General features: G+C 44.6%; 1 protein-coding gene and 1 long non-coding RNA gene across 5 annotated transcripts in view; one reads left to right on the forward strand and one right to left on the reverse strand.

Moving 5' to 3' along the window:
* Nucleotides 1-752: 752 nt before the first annotated feature.
* On the reverse strand, nt 753-13,595 carry Gm34773. Of its 2 annotated transcripts, none has more exons than XR_385586.2 (3): nt 13,183-13,595; nt 8,053-8,146; nt 753-1,252 (listed from the first exon to the last, which is right to left on the reverse strand). It is a non-coding gene; the product is annotated as a predicted gene, 34773 (long non-coding RNA). The 2 variants fall into 2 exon arrangements; XR_385585.2 differs by having other exon boundaries at nt 8,049-8,146.
* A 968-nt stretch (nt 13,596-14,563) lies between these two features.
* Rcan2 (regulator of calcineurin 2) overlaps nt 14,564-21,215 on the forward strand; it is a 238,165-nt gene continuing 231,513 nt past the window's right edge. The window contains exon 1 of one of the 3 annotated variants that reach the window (NM_001357742.1): nt 14,564-14,878. The gene's annotated coding sequence lies outside the window, so the exon portion shown is untranslated. Of the gene's footprint in view, nt 14,879-15,062; nt 15,309-17,214; nt 17,328-21,215 lie in introns of those variants that run through there. The other 2 variants (NM_207649.1, NM_001286653.1) reach the window with 2 other exon arrangements.

Consider the following 21,215-nt stretch of genomic DNA (forward strand, 5'->3'; position numbering starts at 1 on the left):
TGGTTTCAGTTTGATATCTGGAACCCACATACAGATGCAAGAAGAGAACTGGTTTCCAGAGGTAGCTCAGTGGATAAAGGTACCCATCACCAAGCCCGGAGACCTGACTTTGAACTCCAGGACCAACATGATGGAAGGAGAGCATCAGCTCCCACAAGTTATCCTCTGACCTTTAAACACGTGCTGTGGTGTGTCTGTTCTGATCCTGGACAATTAAACTAATAAATATAATTTTAGGAAATTAAATGTTTTTAATTAAATGGGGGCTAGAGAGATGATGTGGTGGTTAAGAGCGGTTCCTCTTTCAGAGGGTTTGAGTTCTATCCCTAGGACCCAATGGCAGCTCATTACTGGCTATAACTCTAGTCTCATTGGGATTCAATACTCTCTTCTGGATTGCATAGATAAGGTGAACAGACATACATGCTGGCAAGATATAGGTGTAGGTGGCATACACATTTAATCCTCTGGAGACAGAGGCAGGTGGATGTCTGAGTTCAAGGTCAGCCTGGTCTACAGAGCAAGTTCCAGGACCGCCAAGGATACACAGAGAAACCCTGTCTTGACAAATATAAATAAATAAATAAATAAATAAATAAATAAAAGTTGTCCTTTGTTCTCCACACATGCACCATAGTAATCATGCCCCAACACACACTACTACCACTACCACCACCACTACCACTACCACTACCACTACCACCACCACCACCACCACCACCACCACCACCACCACCACCACCACTACCACTACTACTACTACTACTAGATAATCATACATTTAAATCTTTTGTTTTAAAACATCCATTTCTCCACTCCTTTGTCACTCTGTGTACCTCACCAGATGTATGACCTTTTTAAAGCACATAGTCCTCATCTGGAATCTCGCAATAACTTCTCATTCTCTGTAACCTCTAGTGAGGGTTATGTTAAGTGTGGTGATAAAGGATACTGAAAGTGACCTGAGCAACAAGAACATCAGTTGTCTCACATAAAATGGCGTCTAGAGACAGATGGTCCAGCAGCTTGCTGATGGTTGGGTTCAGAGGATGCAGCTCTACTGCTGTTTGTCCTGGTCATATGATAGCTGCCATCACATCCTCTCACCACAGGAAGTAAAAGATTACCCGTGTCTGTCTGTCTGTCTCACCATTCATCTGTGAGTGTCTGTCATTCTTTCTTGTCTGACAACTTCCCTAGGAGGATGAGCTTCCAATTGATGTCTTCCATTGGTTACACACTTGAGCCCAAGCTGTAGGAAACAAAGGGATTATTATGGTTGGTACAACATCAGTGGTCAAATCTGGGGAAAGGAGGCGATGCTTATTGAACAACATCTGTTGTAACTGCTATGACTTAGTGGCTGTGCACAAACCAATGTCCTCACCTTTACTTGTGTCAACATCCATCTCAGTCCCATAAGCATGTGTTGTTACTCCTCTAAATGGGAACACTCCCTCTCAGATGGAGGCTCATAAGAGTAGGAAGTGAATGCAACTTACAAGGCTCAGGAAGTAAACAAAAGTCGCAAGACTCAGAAGCCTTCGGAAACTGCCAAAATCGTCATGGACCTTCCCTAAGGTTGCACAAGCAGTAATAAATGCTGGAGAGAAAAGACTCTTGGGTAGGCCCAGCCTCTTCAGACAGTGCCAGCAATGCAGCTGTCGTTAGTCATAACCGCTGGTGAGGCACAGTTTTCAGAGATGTAAATGCCTTTGCAAGACCTCATCTCTATTCCTATAATTCTAAAAACTCACTGGCTAAGGCTTAAGCAGAGAAGTGTGGCAATAAATATGGTCAAAATACATTGTATGAAATCCTCAAAAAATGAATAACATTGTATGTATTTGAGAACTAAGAACTTAATTCTTAGGTTATTTTGGACACCTTACTCAAATGTTACCAGTTTTTTCCACAGATGACCTTCTTTGTTATTGAATCAAATTTAGGACAGAACAGTATACTTATTTAGAATATGCAGCATTCTGTATTCAAATATTGTTGTTACAGGCCAGAGGGATGGCTGACGGAGTGAAGGCATTTGTTGCTAAACCTCATGGAGTTGGTCCATGGGACCCACATGAGAGAAAGAGGGAACTGACTCCCACAAGTTGTCTTCTGACCTTCACATTCCAACCATGACATGCGTACTAATACACACACACACACACACACACACACACACACACACACACTAAAACATGAAGTAAATGTAATAAAAAAAATTAGCCAAAAGATCTTTCATTGCTTTAAACGAACTACAGAATCAGGACAGCCGGTGTATATTAGGTAGTTTTCTTTTGTATTTCCTTTTGTAGTTGTTTTCATGAATTCTGGCTTCTAGGGATCCAAAGATAACCTTGAACTGGTTCTCTCTCAGCTCCATGTCACAAATGGTGTAATCACAGATGTGTATCACCACACCTAAATCGTAGTGGTTCTCTTTATGAGTGTTATGGTGAGAGGAGTCCACGAGATCATGGTTGCTCCTTTTAGATGTACTTTGGAGAGCTGTAGCCTTTGTATCCAACTGTGGTAAAGTGAAGAAGGGTGGCTTCCCCGGGGCTGTGTGACTTTTACTAAAACAGAACTAAAGATCTTGACACCCTCAAACTCCCTTCCTGTCTCATGTACTAGAGTGACAGGCCCAGGCTCAGGATCTAAATGATAAATGGATGTAATTAGTCATCAGTTCTTTCCACTGTGTGCCTCTGCCCAAGGACTCAAATGCTGGGAGAGCAGAGGCAGACAAAGAAAGAACAAAGGTGAACTGGCCAAGTGCTATGGAGGCCCATGTGACAGGCTGGCATGTCCCCAACACAGGATGTTCTAAATGTATCTCAGACACAGTCACCTAAGCTCCAGTGAATGGACAGTGAGGACAAACAATAAAACATCCACCCAGATTACAAGAAAAGAAACCTAAAAGTGTCCACAGTAAGCTTTGTTTCCTCTTGCTAGCCAGCACACTAGTCCATGGAACCACTTCTCACTGGAACATTTCTGCTGAGGATGTAAGTTCACTGTCAAGGGTTTAGAGTTATGGTTACATGGAGAAACCTTTTTGTAGAATCAGACATTAGTACATTTTTTTAAAAGTAATTATTGCAATAGGTCCAAGTAGTTAAGGGGTAGATGTTGGCACTTGCAAGAACAGTTCATAATATTGGTGTATTCTTTCATAATGCACTCAGAAAGCATGCCGAGTCCCTACACACATCAGGGCTCTGTCCTCTGCATCTGAAAGGAAAGATGTGTATGAAACTAGATGACAGCTCCTCTGAAGTAATATCTGTATGCAGAGTTTACACGCACTGTCAGTCAGGAGGCATTTAGTAGTCCTTATATTAACCCTATGGAGTGTAGAGAGCAATAGATGAAATACAGCCAAGGAGTGAATAAAGAACAGGCGAGTATCACACACACTCATTAGATGTATTCTTTTCTGCAATCTTTCTTCCTCTCTCTCTCTCTCTCTCTCTCTCTCTCTTTCTATATCTCCTTTCTTTCTTCCTTCTTTTCTTTCTTTCTCTCCTTCCTTCCTTCCTTCCTTCCTTCCTTCCTTCCTTCCTTCCCTCCTTCCCTCCCTCCTCTCTCTCTCTCTTTCTTTCTATATCTACTTTCTTTCTTCCTTCTTTTCTTTCTTTCTCTCCTTCCTTCCTTCCTTCCCTCCTTCCCTCCCTCCCTCCTCTCTCTCTCTCTCTCTCTCTCTCTCTCTCTCTCTTTCTTTCCTTCCCTTTCTCTCCTTTCTCTCTCTCTCTCCCCCCTTTATCTCCCCCTCTCTCTGTGGTGTGCCCTCCTGCATGTACATAAGGACACCAGTTGAAGATGTTAGGTGCCTTCCTCTGTCTCTTTTCTTCCTCTCTTGAGACAGGTCCTCTCACGGAACCTAGAGTTCACTGTTTTGGATTCACAGGCTGGCCTGTAAGCCAGGATCCTCCTGTCTCCATCCCCTAAAGCTAGGGACATTGGTAAATGCATACAAGCTGGGGATTAGAACTCAGGTCCCCATATTTGTACACCAAGAGCTCTACCCACTGAGCCATCTTCTTAGCTGCTCAGGCAGCTTTTATTTTGGTGGTGGTACATAGCCCTCTTCTCAATTACACTTCTTGCAATGAATCTCAGACAAATAAATTTGAGTAGCATTAACCCATGCTTCAGAAATAAGACTAGAAGGGAGGGGTTCTTCTCTCCCAGGAATAGGAACATGCACATGGTAAAAGTCTTTATGATGGTGAAGTTAAGTTTCAAACAATGGTTTCTACCAGTGTTATTGTAAGACAAAAGACACTATGAACTAAACGGAAAAAAAGGGATTTCACCAAGAGGCTCACATTCTACCATATTGTGAATATTGAAAATTCTGCCTTCTTTCTGAAATCTGAGGGAAAGCCAGTCCCCTGGTATGCACCTTCAGTGGTGGCCAGAGCAAACCTACGTGTGCTTGAGAGCAGAACTTCTCCAACCTCACATACACCCAGATCACCGTGGGTGGGGTGCTTATAAGTGCACAGCCTGGTTGGGGAAGACTAGGTGCATCCTGATATCTTATTAGGAACTGGTTACAGCTCCCAGTTGCATCCCAAATATTCTCCTTCAGAATCGCATGTCTTCTTTGCATTGTGTCCTTGCTTTATCTATGAGCTCCGGAGTCTGCCCAGAATTAGGCAGCCTTCTGGTGTGTGAGACGTAGGGGTTCACCAAGCCAGGTAAAGATAGTAAGAGTTGTTACATAGCACTATTGGCCTTGGCCATTTTGATTTTGTTTATGGCCAGGTTCTCACCAGACATCTTCAGCAAACCTGATTGATAGGCACTACTGTAAGGAAAACAGTAATTCTCCCTCCCTCCCTCTCTCTCTCTCTCTCTCTCTCTCTCTCTCTCTCTCTCTCTCTGTATGTTTGTGTGTGTGTGTGTGGGGGGGTGTAATGTGGTGTGTATGTGTGTGTTAGAAGAAGCATGAGCGTCGAGACATCTATGTTCTAGATGCCGTCACAGCCCAACCTCCCTGCAAAGTCACTATGCTCCCATATTCCCCCTGTTCTAAGTTGAGTGGGTCCCAGATTTCCCATGGCTATCCATGTGGCCTAGCTGAAAGGCTATTTCAGAGTGTTCTAAATCAGGTTTTGTGCTTTGGCAAAGGAATGAAACCTCTTTTCTAATATTACTTCTGTGGGAAAGTGTTTTCTGAACTCCAAACAACTCCACTTACAAATACATTTTTGGAATATGACCCACTTATATGCTGAGGACTGTCTGTTCTGGGAGGGGGGAGACTTCCCATGTACAGCTGTATTTTGTTTAAAATATATAATGTGCTTGCAATATTTCTTCCAGGAAGGGTTGGTTATGCAGGTTTAAATCCTATATAGGATTTCAGGATAGAAAGAGACTCTTCTGCAGATACCCTCAAATATCTGAAATGGTCAGGGTACTGTGTGTAGAATCTTGGCATAACTTTGTCTTAAACCCAGGTTATTCTTTTTGCCTTCACTCTGTGTTTGTGTGTATGTATGCTTGTATATGTGTATTGTGCATGTGTATGTACATACATGTCTATGTATGTTCATATATGAGTAGGTGCATAGGTATGTGAATGTTCATGTGTGTGTGTGCGCGCGTGCGCACACAGAGATCAGAAGACACCCTTGGACATTGTTCCTCAAGTGTTGTCCACCTTGATATTTTTTCTAAGGCAGTGTCTCTGAGTGACCTGGAAATCATCAGAAATCTGGGATTCCATTGTTATGGTGGGTTTCTAAAGGAGATGGACCAGCACTGGGATACAAGCATGTACTACTCACCATGTCTAGGTTTTTTAAAAATATTTTTATTAGATATTTTTTATTTACATTTCAAATGTTACCTCCTTTCCTAGTTTCCCCTCTGAAAATCCCCCTATCCCATCCCCCTGCTTCCCAACCCACCCACTCCCATTCCTGGTCTGGCATTCCCCTATACTGGTACATAGAACCTTCACAGAACCAAGGGCCTCTCCTCCCATTGATGACCTACTAGGCCATCCTCTGCTACACATGCAGCTAGAACCACAAGTCCCACCATGTGCTATCTTTGATTGGTGGTTTAGTTCCAAGGAGCTCGGGGTGGGGGTACTGGTTAGTTCATATTGATGTTTCTCCTCTGGGGCTTCAGACCCCTTCAGCTCACTGGGTACTTTCTCTAGCTCCTTCATTGGGGACCTTGTGCTCTGTCCACTGGATGACTGTGAGCATCCACTTTTTTTTTTTTTAAATGTGGGTTTGAGGATCAAACTCAAGTACTCAGGCTTCTAAAGCAAACACTTTACTGACTGAGCCAACCCCTATCCTTGCATTAATGTAAAAAAGAAATACTCTGTTCTTGAACTGTCTCACAGAGTACACGAGGGGTAGGATTTTATAATCTAACTATATTTTTTTAATCTCTCCAGAAAATCCCAGGAGAGACGGTTTTGAATCAAGATATCCATTGGTTCCCTAACTATTTCATTCACTTATTCAATCTTTCTTCATACACCAAAGCTATTTGTGGCACAGGTGTGGGGAGACGAGGACAGAAAAACACAAAATCAGGAGTGTCATATGAAGACATATGACACACAGAGCTGATGCTACTGACTGGCAGGATTTGGGGGATGGGAGTTAGAGAGGCTTCACAGGTGAGTTTATAAGAGTGAAATCTATTGAGTGGCAGTGGAGCCATGTCCGGTGCAAGACGACCTGGATTCAAACCACTTATGACCTGAGGACCTTTACCACGTAGCTTATTCTTTCTATGTTTCAGTTTGGGCAACGGGAAAGTTGGCGCAAGCTGGGTTACTGTCTTGGAGGGCAGTTGGGCACAATAAGAGTGTTGATGTAGGTCAAGTGCTTCGCTGAGTTCCTACATTGGGGAACTACTATCGACATGAACAGTGCTGACGCAGGTAACGCACTTGGAGGAGTGGCTTAAACCTTAGCCTGCACTAGGATCTTCTGTAAACTGCATGAAATTATTCAAGGTTTTAGGTCCCACTCCAAATTTCTAAGAGCCAATCGATGGAAAAAATGGGCCAAGGAATGTCTAACTACTTCCTGTGCAACAGTTGCCTAGCATGGAAGATTAAAAGTAGAAACTTAGAGGCTAGAGAGACATCTCAGCAGTTCAAAGTGCCTTTTGCTCTTCCTGAGGACCCCACAGTTCCCAGTACCTACATCAGGCAGCTTAAAACCACTCCTATTTCCACCTCAGGGAAGGGGGGTAGTTTAGGTTTCTGTGGCACCTCTGGAATCTGCACTCATATTCACACAAGACACACAGATACACACTCATACACACAATTCAAAACGGTGGAATTAATGTCTTTTAAACAGAAAGAAGGATGATCCAGGATCAGGGAGAAACTGGTGGAGTCAGCATGGGTGGTGGCTACCAGCCCCATTCAAGATCAGATGCTCTTTGAAAGAAACCAAATAGGAGGTCCCAATATCACTCAATAGCACCTTAGCTCAAATTGATTGGTCAGAGTCATCTGTCACTAGTTCCATCCTGATGGCCCCAATAGATTGGTCTATCTCCTTTAGAAACCTACCATGACTCATCGGAACCAGTGGCTATTTACTCCTGTCACCCAGATTCTTATGAGAGGACGACCTCACCATAGGATTCGCGGTTCTCCAATCACACCTGGAACCCTCTGCTGGTATCTGTACACTCCCAAACCCAACACACATGAAATTTTCATTTGCAGACATTCAGATATACGGTACCATGATCTGAAGAGATGGCTTGGAGGTTGAGAGCACTTGCTGATCTTGCAGAGGAGCCAGGTTCAGTTCCCAATATTGACTACAGGCAGCTTACAAACACCTGTAACTCCAGCTCTGGAGGATGGGACACCTCTGGCTTCTGCTGGCACCTGCCTTCATGCACACACATTCCCCACCCCTGATTCAGACACAATCATATCCATAATCAAAAAATTTAAAAAAATCTTTAAAATACAATAAAAAGGGGTGACATAATTTGTGAAGTAAAGGACCTTTAGAAAGCAAATCACAACTCACATACTTCTGGGCTTTGTGAATTTTCCCCTTGTGTAAACCAGGAAGTCCACACATTTCAGCTTAAGAAACATCTGCTGAGCTGCAGTTCCTTGTGCATCCTGTTTCATGAAGGAGGAAACACAGGTCAGTTGGACTACTTCTCACTGTTTCTGGCATTGTCAACTACTGGCATGTTAACTACAACTTTACATGCTCTGGAGTCCACCCCAGAGCCAAGTCAGATTCAATATGAGCACCAGTGGCTTTTATCCCAGTGTGGCAAGCGTGGGGTCACTGTGAAGGCTGATGTGACTATTTTGAGCATGGCACAAGGTTGCAAATGGAAAAAGAGAAATCAGAGACAGCCAGTTTTCCTTTGCTGTCTGAACAATGATGTGGATGTCCCTTGCCACAGCAAAGAGTTGTACTGTGGTGGAGGGAAAGGGGTCTCACTGACTGCTGCATCAGGAGGGGGAGGAGAAAGGGAGGGGGAAGAGGAAGAGGGGAGGAGTGGAGGAGGGAAGGAAGGAGAAGAGGATGGGGAAGGGGGAGAGGGAAAAGGAAGAGGAAGGAAAAGGAAGGGAAGAGAACAGGAGGGAAGGGAAGGGAAAAGGAGGGAAGGGAAGGGAACAAGAGGGAAGGGAAGGGAACAGGAGGTAAAGGGGGGAGGGGAAAGAAAGGGAGGGGAGGGGAGGGGAGGGGAGGGGAAGGTAGTGCAGGGCAGCACAGGGCAGGGCAGGGTAGGGTAGGGCGGACATTAGGATATGAAAAAAAAAAAACCCATGCAACAGTAGAAAACGTTCTGGCAGGTAGAATTTGCAGACAGAGACCCCATGGCTGTGTCTTTCTATGAAGGCAAAAATAACTTCTGTTTTGCTTTTGCCTTCTTGCCATGCAGATAATATTTCCTAACAAACTAATGAGTACTGTGTTCTACAGTGTTCAGTCTGGAGCAAAGAAGTGCCTGAAGACTTAACTCTCCCCTACATCACTTAAGATGAATCCACGTGCCTTGGGAAGTCCTTCTTCCGTATGTCCTCTTATTGTGATGCCTGGCTGTCCCCTTCAGGTGTTTCTTCTGACATAAGACAGTGAGCAACAAATCCAACTTGACCAGAGTCCTAGTTTCCTCTCTGTTACTATGGCAATATCCTCAGGTCACAAGCATCTTAGGAGAGGAAAGGGTTCACTGTTGCTTACAGGTGACAATGTGTCACCAAGAGAAGTCAGAGTAGACACTTGAAGCAGATGCCATGGAGGAATGCTGCTTGTTGGTTGGCTTACAGGCCAGCTTATACTCAGTTATCTTTTTTTATAAGGTTGGAGAGCAACTGCCTAGGGATTGTAACACCCATGGTGGGCTATGCCCTTCTATTTGGCAAGGTCTACAGTTCAGTCTTTTTTCCCGGATGACTCTAGGCTGTGTTAAATGTCTAAATAAAGCTAATCAGAGCCATCTCCTGCTTTTAGTTGTTGGCACATACTAGAAATTTATTGAGTTGTTAGAAACAAGCTTGTCTTTCTGGTTATTAATTTACTTATTTATTTAGCAGGGATAATGTGTGTTTTCCTCCACTTGTGATGTCCAAAAAAGTCACTAGAGCAGTTGAGGACAATCAAAAGTTTCCAAAAGGATCGTTCTCCCTGCTCTCTGGTTGTGTGATGTCTCCCTGCCTTTGCACCCTACGCTCAGTATTTCCTTCATGTTCCTTTCCACAGACTGACTAGAAGTATAATATGAGGGTGAGTTGCTAGCTTCATTTCTGGGATAGTTTGATGTAGCAAATGATACAGGGGTAATGGGGGTAGGAAGATGGCTTAGCAAAGTGCAAACAATGAGGACCTGAGTTTGATTGTCTAGGTGCCCATGGTCCCTAGGCTCGCAGCTCTCTCAAATTTATAAATATTTACATGAGATTTACATGGGATACAAGGTATTCAACACACCACATGCAGAATTTGAGGTCTGTGTGGTCTTAGCACACGACATCATGAAATCATTCTCATGAATTGGACATAAGAATTTTACTCCACACAAAGAAATTACAAAGTAAATCTTTTTGGAGTGCTGGAGTGTTCGCCCAGGTTAATATCTGAACTATACAAAGACTATTATGAATAGCAAACTCAACATGCATAACTTGGTCTTTTGGAGATGAAATGATTAGATACTTAAAAGGAATGCATGGAAGCAGTATTTAGGATAAAGGGTGCAACTACTCCATTTTATTCTGGCAGATGGTATTTTGTATTCCTCTGTCTTTCGTTATGTCAATGTGCTGATCATAGTTAAATGTGCCTTTCCACCCCCACACCACAGGTGTAAAGGCCACCTGACTGTGAGTGAGTGATATCGTCAGTGTATTGCTGAGTTTTCTGTTGAGTTCTACAGGTAATGGTCTCTTGAAGGTTTTCTCAACCCTTTCCATCATGAACACTTTTCTGTGGCTTCCTTTGTGTGTGTGCTTTTGTCTGGTTTGACCGTCAAGAATAAGTTTAGAAGTCTTTTTCTATTTGAAAATGGTTTGATCCTTTGAGAAGAATGCGTGTGAGTTCTTCTTTAAGTGTATTGTAGACTTTAGCACCAAAGTGTATTGTAGACTTTAGCACCAAAGCCTTTAGGTCCTGACCTTGTAGTAAGAAATGGAGTGCTAGAAAATGCTGTGGTGTAGATAGATCTTGAAAACATTATGTCAAGTGAAAGAAGTCATATGCAAGAGGTCATATATTACATGAATTAGTTTTCAGGAAACGTCTGTATAGACAAACCCAAAGAGACAGAAATCAGGCAAGTGGTTCACAGCATACTGGTGTAGAGGTAGGGAATTAAAGTTGACTACGTAATGGGTATAAGGATTCCTCTTGAGCTTAAGAACATTCTATAGTTAGAAACTAATGATGCTATATATGCAACTCTGTATACGTACCAAAAGTCCACTGAATTGTACACTTTGGAATGAATAAATAGTGAATTTTGTTACACAAAGTTGCCTTAATTTAAAAACTTTAAACATTGAAACTACATAGTGACATGAGAAAAATATTTACCCATGAGAATAATGTTATCAAACACTGTTGAGTTTGATCATCCAGGTTCATTCAAAATAATCTTGCTGTATAGATAATTATAGAGATATTTAACATCAAGCTGTCTTGGAAGCCAAACCAGTCTCAGCAACCATAGTGATCTAGTCTCAAAATAAACATAGGATTTTAAATCCTATTAAAATCCACAGATGTCAAATGAGGTTTACATTCATCATGTAATAACTATAAAGGGGCCAGTCTTGTCAAGGAGGTGTGTGTGTGTGTGTGTGTGTGTGTGTGTGTGTGTGTGTGCGAGTATCTACAGCCGGCATCTGGATTTGGATTTAGCTATTCCATTAGTTGCTTTGGAAAACTCTTTCATTTACTCTTTCTGTCCTTCCTTCTTTTCTTCCTATCCTACCTTTCATCCCCTCATTCCTACATTTTGTTTATATGGTATCTGTGTGTATGTCTGTACACATGCCCATACCAAGATCCATACATGGAAATTAGAGGACACATGTCCAAGTTGGGTATCTCCCAATAGCCAAACACTGGATGGAGCTTGGGGACTCTTATGGAAGGGTTCATGAAAGGATTAAGGGCCTGAAGGGAATAGGCTCTCAGAGACTGAACTACCAACTAAAAAGCATACATGTGCTGGACCAAGGCCCCTACAAATATGTAGCAGATGTGTGTCCTGAATGGCTGGGGAGGGGGTATCCCTAAAGCTGTTGCCTGTCTGTGGAATATGTTGTTCTTGCTTGGCTGCCTTGTATGGTCTCAGTGTGAGAGGATGCCCCTAGCCCTGCAAAGACTTAATGTGCCAGTGTTGGGAGATACCAAGGGGGTGTTCCACCCTCTCACAGGAGAGGGGGATAGGGGGATGGAGGATGGTGAAGGGACTGTAGGAAGGGGGGACAAGAGAGAGGGCAGCCATTGGGATGTAAAGTGAACATATAAGAATAAAAGAAAAGAAATACCCCCCCAAACCCCAAATTGGGTTTCTCCTGTCATCGTACTGGCTTTGGAGATCAAACTCAAGTCCTCAGGCTTGGCAGCAGACACCGTTACCTACTGAGCTGACACACTGGCTCAGCCTTTACATAATTTCTATGGGTTGATATTTTGTATCAACCTAATAAGGTTACAGGTTGAGTTCATGAGTTAATATCCAAAGTGATTTTCATAAAGCCTAGCATATAGGTTGTGCTCAGTAAATTCTAACAAATAGAACTTAGGATCTTACTGTCAACGGTTCATGTTAGCTGCCCATGAATCTTACTCCTGCTCTACAAAATATATTCCAAGTCAGCCCCCACAGATCCTTTCACTCTAATCATTACCATTAACTTTACTCGTGGTAATAGATCTACTTCTTAAAAATGAACCAAATGAAGACAGTCTTGTCTCTTGGCCTTTGCCTTCCACTCAACACACAATCACACAGTCAACTGGCAATGCAAACTTTGCCTCTGTGGCAAAAGCTGAAGTATGAGGATGTGACAACTTAAGGAAATAATCTAGAAAAGTAAAAGGATCTGTATCTGGGTGGTAGGCGAATGGCCATGGTGATCTTTTCATAGTGATGTAAAGTGATCACTGGATGCCAGCCAAAGAGCATTTACATGTATGGTTTCCTTTAAACTGATCATTAACCTTGAGTCTTCTAGGATGGGAGATGGCTCAGTGCTTCACAAGCATGAGGGCTTGAGTTTAAACCCCAGAACCCAAGGAGACCTCATTAGCAGCCCCACTACATCTACAGTGAGATGGGAGGCAGAGACAAGGACATCCCAGGAAAGTTGGCCAGCCTGGCACACACAGAGGAACAAAAGAAACCCTGTCTCAAACAAGGTAGGCAGTGAAGACCGCCTTAGGTGGTCCTTTGTCATACACACATGGAACACTGTACATGTGAACCCACATTAGCACATAGCACACAGGGATAAAAATGTATTTCTCTCATTTTCCAAAACTTTAACAAAAATATATTCTGCAACCAAAAACTTTGTTTTATGTAAATATAGACTCACAAAAATGGACCTCCTTGTGATCAAAGTCAACACACGGTGAGTCTAAGAATTGCTACCTTGAAATTTTGTTGAAAGCCTTGAAGCTATATTACCTGAAAAGCCGAAGTTCCAGGTGCACCAGACGTGATGGCTATCTTCCTAGGTTTCAAAAATAGTTAGTTGGAAGAGGAATGGGGCTTGATTTCCATGATGACTTTCAGATGTGAGCTATAGCCTGTACGAGAAAATTCTAGAGATGTTTTTGCTCCATATAAGAAGGTCCTTTCAAAAAGAAATTTCTCTCCGAACTTGCAATTCTGTCAAATTAACAAACATGTAGAATGTGCATGCCCAAAGCGTGATGACATCGAAGGTCATTTTCAACTCTGAAATGTTTATTTAATTCTGTGCTTATATTTAATGCAGATTAAGCGGATAGAAGAGCTAAGCACCCCCCCTCTCTCAGACAGACACACAGAGACAGACAGAAAAACAGGCACACAGAGGCAGCAAGACACTCAGATACACAGAAAGGAGAGAGAGAGAGAGAGAGAGAGAGAGAGAGAGAGAGAGAGAGAGAGAGAGCGCGAGCGAGAGCGAGAGAGCCAAAAGATATACACAGAGACAGAGTCAGAGACAGACACACACACACACACACAGAGGCACACACAGAGGAAGGGAGGGAGAGAGAGAGAGTAGGCAGCAAGATACACACAGAGACAGAGAGTCAGAGATAGGCACACACACACAGAGACACACACAGAGGGAGGGAGGGAAGGAGGGAGGGTGGGAGGAAGAGAGAAAGAGAGAGAGAGGGAGAGAGAAGAGAAGAGAAGAGAAGAGAAGAGAAGAGAAGAGAAGAGAACTATTACTTCAATGCAGTTTTAATACTGTTATTAAGAACCAACCAAGTGGATGCAGGAAAAGGTTCAAGTATACAACAGTGAGAAAGGCGACATGACACAAAACTTATTCCTATCTGCCATTCTATCTGCTTTGAGGTTGGTCTCCTCTATCCTTCAGTTTCCACGGTCTCCAAACGCTAATCATTTTGTGTCATTGAGGTACTCTTGCCATGAGATTCAGTCCTGTCCCCGTCTGTGCCACCACAAGTCACAGGCTTCCTTGTTCTTGAGCTGCATAATTTTGCACAGTCTTCAGAATGGGTTCATTTGGTTGAGAAGTAAATCCTCCCTGTATTGTTCCACCTCCGACACGCCCCTTCCCCTTTACCTTGTATAAATACTAGTCTCCCTTTTCCTAGGGACCCAAAGTCTTACACATTAGGAATCCTTGAACACCCAAGTCCTTCTTTCTCTCCCCCAGGTCTGGTGGTTGTGAGTCTTTCCTGGCAAAACTGTGAAACCGGCACAGGGCACCTTCAATGGTGTGGGCAGGGCTCACTCACAGCCCCAGCCAGAGGGCGCCAGCACCCACCAAGCATAGTCGCTCTTGAGCACTCAAGAGTGGCTTCCAGACAGTTCCTTAGTTAGCCAGAGGTCGACCTGTGAGAAAACAACCCCCTAGTTCTACGGACCCACAGTTTCTTCTCTGTCCTTTTATTTTTTAGTATCCTTGTATGCAGATGCTTCGCTCCAAGAGCGATCTCACCCCTCTTTGACCCTCAAAAAAAAAAAAAAAAAGTCCTCAACGGGGGATGGGGGAGATGACCCGGGAGCCTCTTCTTTGGAAAGGCATTGCCTTTGGGGACAGGCTCCTGTGTCAGGTTCCTGCAAAGGGTCCAGCTCGCCTGAGATCGCAAAGGAGGGGTGTGCAGCTGAGCGCCGGGTGGAAGCCCAGGAGGTGGAGGTGGGTGAGGGACCCAGAAGGGCGACTGGTCAGGAGGGAGGCGACCAAAGGAGGCCAGTCAGGGGCTTTGGCTTCCCTGGGGTCTGATTGGAGGTTGGCCCGATGAGTCGGAGCTGGGGGCGCGCCCATCTCCACTGGCTTGGTCGAGAGCCGCCGGCTCGGCCCCTCCCCGGAGCCGCTTTGTCCCGGGTGACGGCGGTGGAGGTTGCGGGAGCACCAGCAGGAGGCACAGCCCGGGTGACCCCACGACCCGGAGAGCGGGAGGCGGCGCTCAGTGCGCACGGCTCCACGCCCAGGCCCGCGGGCTCCGCGCTCGCCCCGGCCGTCAGGTGAACAGGCAGAGCCGCGCCCGCAGCCTGCTGCCCCGAGGACCCCCGAGCCGCTGCCACTGTCACCGCCGCCACAGCGGCGCATCGCAGACGTCCTGCAGGTCGGTTACGTAACGGCGCAGGCCCCATCGACCCTGTCCCCTGTCCCACCAGGGCTGAACACCTGGGTGCCAGGGGACCCGGACAATGGGAATCAAGCATTGCTGGGCTCAGGGGCAGGGCTGGAGAGATCTTCTCTCCTGGCCAGTCCCCAAAGCATCCCCAGAGACAGGTTTCCCATGACCCCCTCTAGGAGGCGCTAGTCTCCAAAAGCCCCCTCCCCATCCTACTGGCCAAGGGTCCACCTTCCCAGGTGCAGCAGCAGGTGTATAGGGACTTGGAGGATCCAGAATAACTCCAGTGTCCCCGGGATTTGGGCTTAGAGGAGTTAGGGGTGTCCAGCAAAGCAGTGAGTAAAGGAAAAAAAATGAGGAGACCCCTGTCTTCCCAAGCTTTACCAAATTTTTTAGGGAGAGGCAAAGGGGCTTTCGGGCACAGCGGGCTGAGAATTGTCCTGCCTGGGCTTAGCCGGCTTGGGTCATCTAAAAATAACTTCAAGTTTGAAAAGTGACATGGACAGGAGCGCGGTGTGCCGGGTTCGTCGTGCCTGTGGGGTGTTTCTCTCCAGAAGTCATCAGAGGGGACAAGGCAGTCTCAGCTACCTGATTCCTCTCGGCTGCCTCTACATCTCGCTGGTTGCCAGGGTGCCTCGATTTGACTTGTGGTTAATGATTTATTCTTCAAGGCCTTGCTGTTTGTCCTTTTTTTTTTTTCTTTTTTCCTTTCTTTCTTATCCCTGATGGATTCAACAAGACTGCATACTTTGGCACGTTTTGTTTCTTATATTGGGATAGAAATGGTCAGTGGAGGGATTATTACACCCACTGCCAACACTGTCTTAAAACCTCATTTTAGCAAAGACAACAATAACAACAAAACCCGTTTCTTGTTTCTCTTTATGTAGTCCTATCATTTCCCACGGATGGAAATAAAAGGATGGTAAAGTATTCTCTAGCCGTGATTTGTGTATAGAGAAACTTTACGAAACATGAAGCATGTTTACAACCCAACTTAACTTCCGAACCTTGCTTGTCCTTGATGATAGAAAATCCAAAATATAGGACAAGGGAGTGTTGTCCACAGAGCAGTTCTTGCTGACCAGGGTATCATGAAGATGGACATTAGGTAGGAAGAGTCAAGAAGCAGGCCAGCATGGGCTGTGGGGCCCAGGAGTGAACACTTGGCAGGTTTTCAGTCCCCACATTGATTTCCCTTTCAGCCTTGTGAAGCTATTACACCACATATGACCGGTCATCAAGCTCAATTAGCCTGCAATGGGGGTTGTGATTGGCTTTCCAATGCACTGGAAATTGAATCAGCCTTTCCTGAGCATCTCTTACTTTGAATGTGGTCCAGAGGATTTGGGGAGAGAGAAGTGTCCTCAACAAAAGTGGCCAGATTGTAAGATCTTAGTAAATGCTTAGAGGTGTGTGCCCTTCCTAACCCACCTAAATCTTGGAGGATGCGGCTCTCTCCAGTGAGGAACATTTAACAGGAGTGGGAACTCGAGAGCTTTCTCATTTGCAAGTACTCATCACACTTGCATAACTGTTTGCCACTTGTCAGATATAGTGCAGGGACTGGCATTCTTTTTTATTCAGCCCAGCTTGGACAGTGGCAGAGGTTGCACACTCTCATTCCTTTAATTCCCTGTGCCAGGGATGAAACAGTTATTTATTAAGCACCTGCTGTGTGCTAAGCAGGCTCTGTGCTAGGAGCTAAAGAAACAAGGTCCTACACTTCCCAGAACTGAATCAGGCAGAAAATAAATGCTGGTGAATCAGCAGAGCGAGCGTTTAGCGCAGAAAGGAGAGAGGTCGGTGGGAGCCAAGAGATAGGAGGGTTGAAGGACTCTAGAAGAGGCTGCCAGAGAGTAAACATTTGGACTGGGTCCTGATGGGCGGTTGGCATTCTCTAGAGAAGGCACTAGGCATTCCATGTAGAAAGGACAGCACATGCACACAGAGGGAAAGTTATGTTCAAGAGCACCTAGTTCTGAGATGACACCCGAGGAGGATATGGTGAGTTGGGGCTTTAAACATATTCTATTGAAAGGGAGAAACCATGCAGTCTCTAATAGGGGAAATGACTTGATATCATTTATATTTTTGCAAAAGTGACTTTGGAGGATGCTAGGGAAGTGGAGCTGTGAAGAGCTAACCCGGGTGTTAGGTCTGATTAAGGCCTCTGTACTACCTTCCAATCATGAACTGTGGGTGAAGTGGGTGCCAGGGGAAACAGAAGCAAGATCTGTAGACAGCCTTTTCAGGGCAAATGGGTGACATTTTTTGCCACCAGGTGAGGACTGGTGGAGAAGGAGATACTTTGATGTGGAGAGGCACAGTCAGGCTTTGGGTGAGGTGAGGCACTAATTAAAATGGCAGGTTTGAAAAGAACTATGAATTTTTCCTTTGAACGTCGAAACAAGGCTCTTCTGTTTTCAAAGGTCGCATCTTCATTCCTGGAACTAACTGTCTACTGCTCTAGTTTAAGTTCATTCCCAAGGCTACCAAACACTGCCTCTGGAGAAGAGGGAGGTGAAATTCCACGGTAGGATAGCGTCCCTGCCTTTAACCCCCAAAGTGAACATTTTAGCTCAGTTAATTGAATACCGCTTGTGGTGATCATTAGAATGCATGGCATTTATTCAGTGCTTGTAGTTAGCACAGTGAATCCTGCCTGCCACTTACCTTACATGGCCCCGTCATTAGTTTCATATAATTGACAAGGAAACCAAAGCTAAAAACAATAGGTTGTCTAGAGTGCAGTTAATAGAGGTACACCCACCATTGGAGCCGAGGTCCTAGACAACATTGTCATTCATCAATGTGGATTAATACCATTGAAATGATCCCTTCCTTAGATTGGGATACTTGTGGCTGGTGCTACAGAAGAGAACTGGACTGAGTTAGGAGTCTTAGTTTTCCCTTGGGCTCTGTGTTTGTCATACAACACAGGGAAACAATTTCCTATCTCCTGTCAGGCTTGGGTTATTTTATTTTATTGAAAAAGTTATTGCTTTTAAAGTACATGTATGTGTATGTTATGTGTATGCATGCACACATGCGCGTGCGCGAGTGCGTGCGCGTGTGTGTGTGTGTGTGTGCGTGTGTGTGTGTGTGTGTGTGTGTGTGTGCACGCGCACACACACATGTTTGGGGGCAGCTGCAAAGGTCAGAAGAGGGATTGGAGATAGTTACAGACATGTCTACTGGGGGTAGTAGGAAATGAACATGGGTCCTGTGGAAGAGCAGCAAGTACTTGTAACTGCTGACTTCTCTCTCCAGCCTGGGTTATTTTGAGTCTGTGTAGTACTGACAGAAGAAAGGCTAGGCAGTCTGTAAGTAATCTGTGTTCTGAAGTCCCAGCATCCTGTTGCAGGGTAGTCTACTAGTGTGAATGGCTCAGTATGGCATACTTGGAAGTACAGAGACAATAGGAGTGCCTAATGCTGAGAGAGTCCAGTTAAAGGTGAGAAGCCTGCTAGGGTACCAAATTAGAGGAATCTCCCATAGGTGATGGGACATGTTTCCTTTAGACATGTTACCTTCTGAATCTTTCTTTATTATGAAAAAAAAAAACTGGGGCAGTCAGTAAGCATGCAGTAAGGTAGCTATGGGAATTGAAACAGGGACCAGGCTCTGCTACAAGTTGGCCTCATTGAAAATACCTTAGAAATTGGGCCACACCCTTCACCTGCAGGACAACAGATGCATAGAAAGGAAAGTGTCCCTGAGGATGCTTTACTGTTCTGTAATTGTTTGCTTAAAATTATGTGCACACATGTGCATGCGTGTCCCTACGTGGAGGCTGGATGTCAACCTCGGCTGTCATCCTCAGGAATGCCAACCTTTTGAGACAGGGCCTCTCATTGGCCTGGAGCTCACCAATGAGGCTTGACTGCTGAGCCAGAGAGTCACAGAAATCCTCCTTCCTCAGCCTCCTCAGTCCTGGGATTCCGAGTGCATGCCCAGGACACTGGCACTTACATTACAGCCTGATGCATCTCCCTAGTGCCCCTACCATGAAGTTTGTTAAGATCCACCCCTGAATTGAGTAGCATCTATCATAAGGAGATCTACCGAGAGTATAAAACCACACATCACATTAAATGCCTTCCAACACACGAGTAAAGAAGACACAGGATGGCTCCCTTTTCTGTGGAACCTGTGCATGTCTTTCAGTTTTCCTAATTCATTCCGTCTTGGCTTACAAAGTGCTTATGGTCCTTATGGATTTTTTTTCTTGTGCTATGGATTTTCATGTGTTCTGCTTTATAGATCAATTTCAGTAACCTAGTTAGTGAATAGAAATGCCTTTTAAACTTAGCTGAAGCTGTTCTGAAAAGTAATAAGGGGATTCTGGTACTTTCTAGAAGTTACAGAAATGCTTCCAGAAGGAGTTCACATTTTCCCGGGTCCATAATGTTCATAGCAATGTCTCCTATAATAGAGAAGGAAAAGACTGTAATTTCATGACTGAGCTCTCTGTGCTCAACTCACTGTGAAACAATAGCTAAAACGCAAGATTTCTAAGTTATGGAGCATACGCATTAAAAGACATTTGAATGCTCATTGTTGAGCTAAAGAATAAATTGCGAGAGTTGTGAACTAGACCATAGCTTTTATTCCCTTAGTTCTTTGATGGAATAACTGCTTTGTTCTGACAGGCTTATTCTGCCATATTGAATATGTGCCGAGGCCATGGGCCACCCCATAATACCTCTCATAGAGTGTTGGGAATGGAATATCTATCTATCTATCTATCTATCTATCTATGCGCTTAGACTTGCCAGGAAATCCCAGGATTCCAGTCCTGGTGTAGTTACTTCCCAGCTATGTGATCTTGAATTTCCCATTGACCTAGCACTTGCTGGAGTTGGCACTTGAAGATTGCTGCCCCTGTTTCAACACTTTGGTCAGATGATGCAGTTGTATGCATCATCGCCTGACCTTAGAAGACCTGGGGAATTCGTATGAGTGTTACTGTCTACAGATAAGCATACTCTGGGAGGTCAGGGAGATAAGCCACCTAGTGCCAGGTCTTTGAGTTGCAATTTAGGACAACAATCTCCCAACCTTCGGAGATGTGAGGGAGACTAGGTTCCTCCCAGTGTGTATACTGAGAAATAAAATGCTCTGTTCAGATGTTAAGGATAACTGTCACAGTAAGGACCTCTAAGAGTGGGGTCTTGTAGAGTACCATGTCTGTGAGGTGAAGGAGGTACTCTGTGTCTAAAAGGCATTTATGTCCAGTCTGGAGAGATTGCTCAGTGATTTAGTACATCAACTGCTCTTCCAGAGGACCCAGCTGCAATTTTCAGCACCAATATGGCAGCTCAAACCATCTGTAACTCCAATTCTAAAGGATCAAACACCCTCTTCTTGCCTCCACAGGCACCGGATAGACATGGTGCATACATATACATGCAGGTAAAACACCCATACATACTCATAAAATAGATTTAAAAAAAATAAAATAACCCAATTATGCCGTGCATTAAGAAAACTGTATCTATTTGCTCTGCTCCCTGGTAAACACACACACACACACACACACACACACACACACACACACACACACACACACTGTTTTAGCTTATTTCTTATTAATAACATGAATGGACATGCTAAAATCAAGGTTGGTCAACCATGGAACCAGGTCTGGCTTGTGGAGAGAAAGGAGAACAGGGTCTACAAAAGAGAGGTGACTGGCACAGGGTGATTCAGTAGAAACAGAAGTTGAAAATCAAAGTTGAGGTCAAATGGCTGGGCACAATACAGAGAGCAAGAGGAAGCCAGGGTTCCCTTCAGGTATGCGTGACAGGCAGGATATAAAGTCGGAACAGGGAGGCTGGGAATATCTCCCATTGTCTAGTGAGAGCTGTCTACTCAACAGGAGAGACACAT

Source organism: Mus musculus, chromosome 17, assembly GCF_000001635.26.
Source record: "Mus musculus strain C57BL/6J chromosome 17, GRCm38.p6 C57BL/6J".
Classification (NCBI taxonomy): Eukaryota; Metazoa; Chordata; class Mammalia; order Rodentia; family Muridae; genus Mus; species Mus musculus.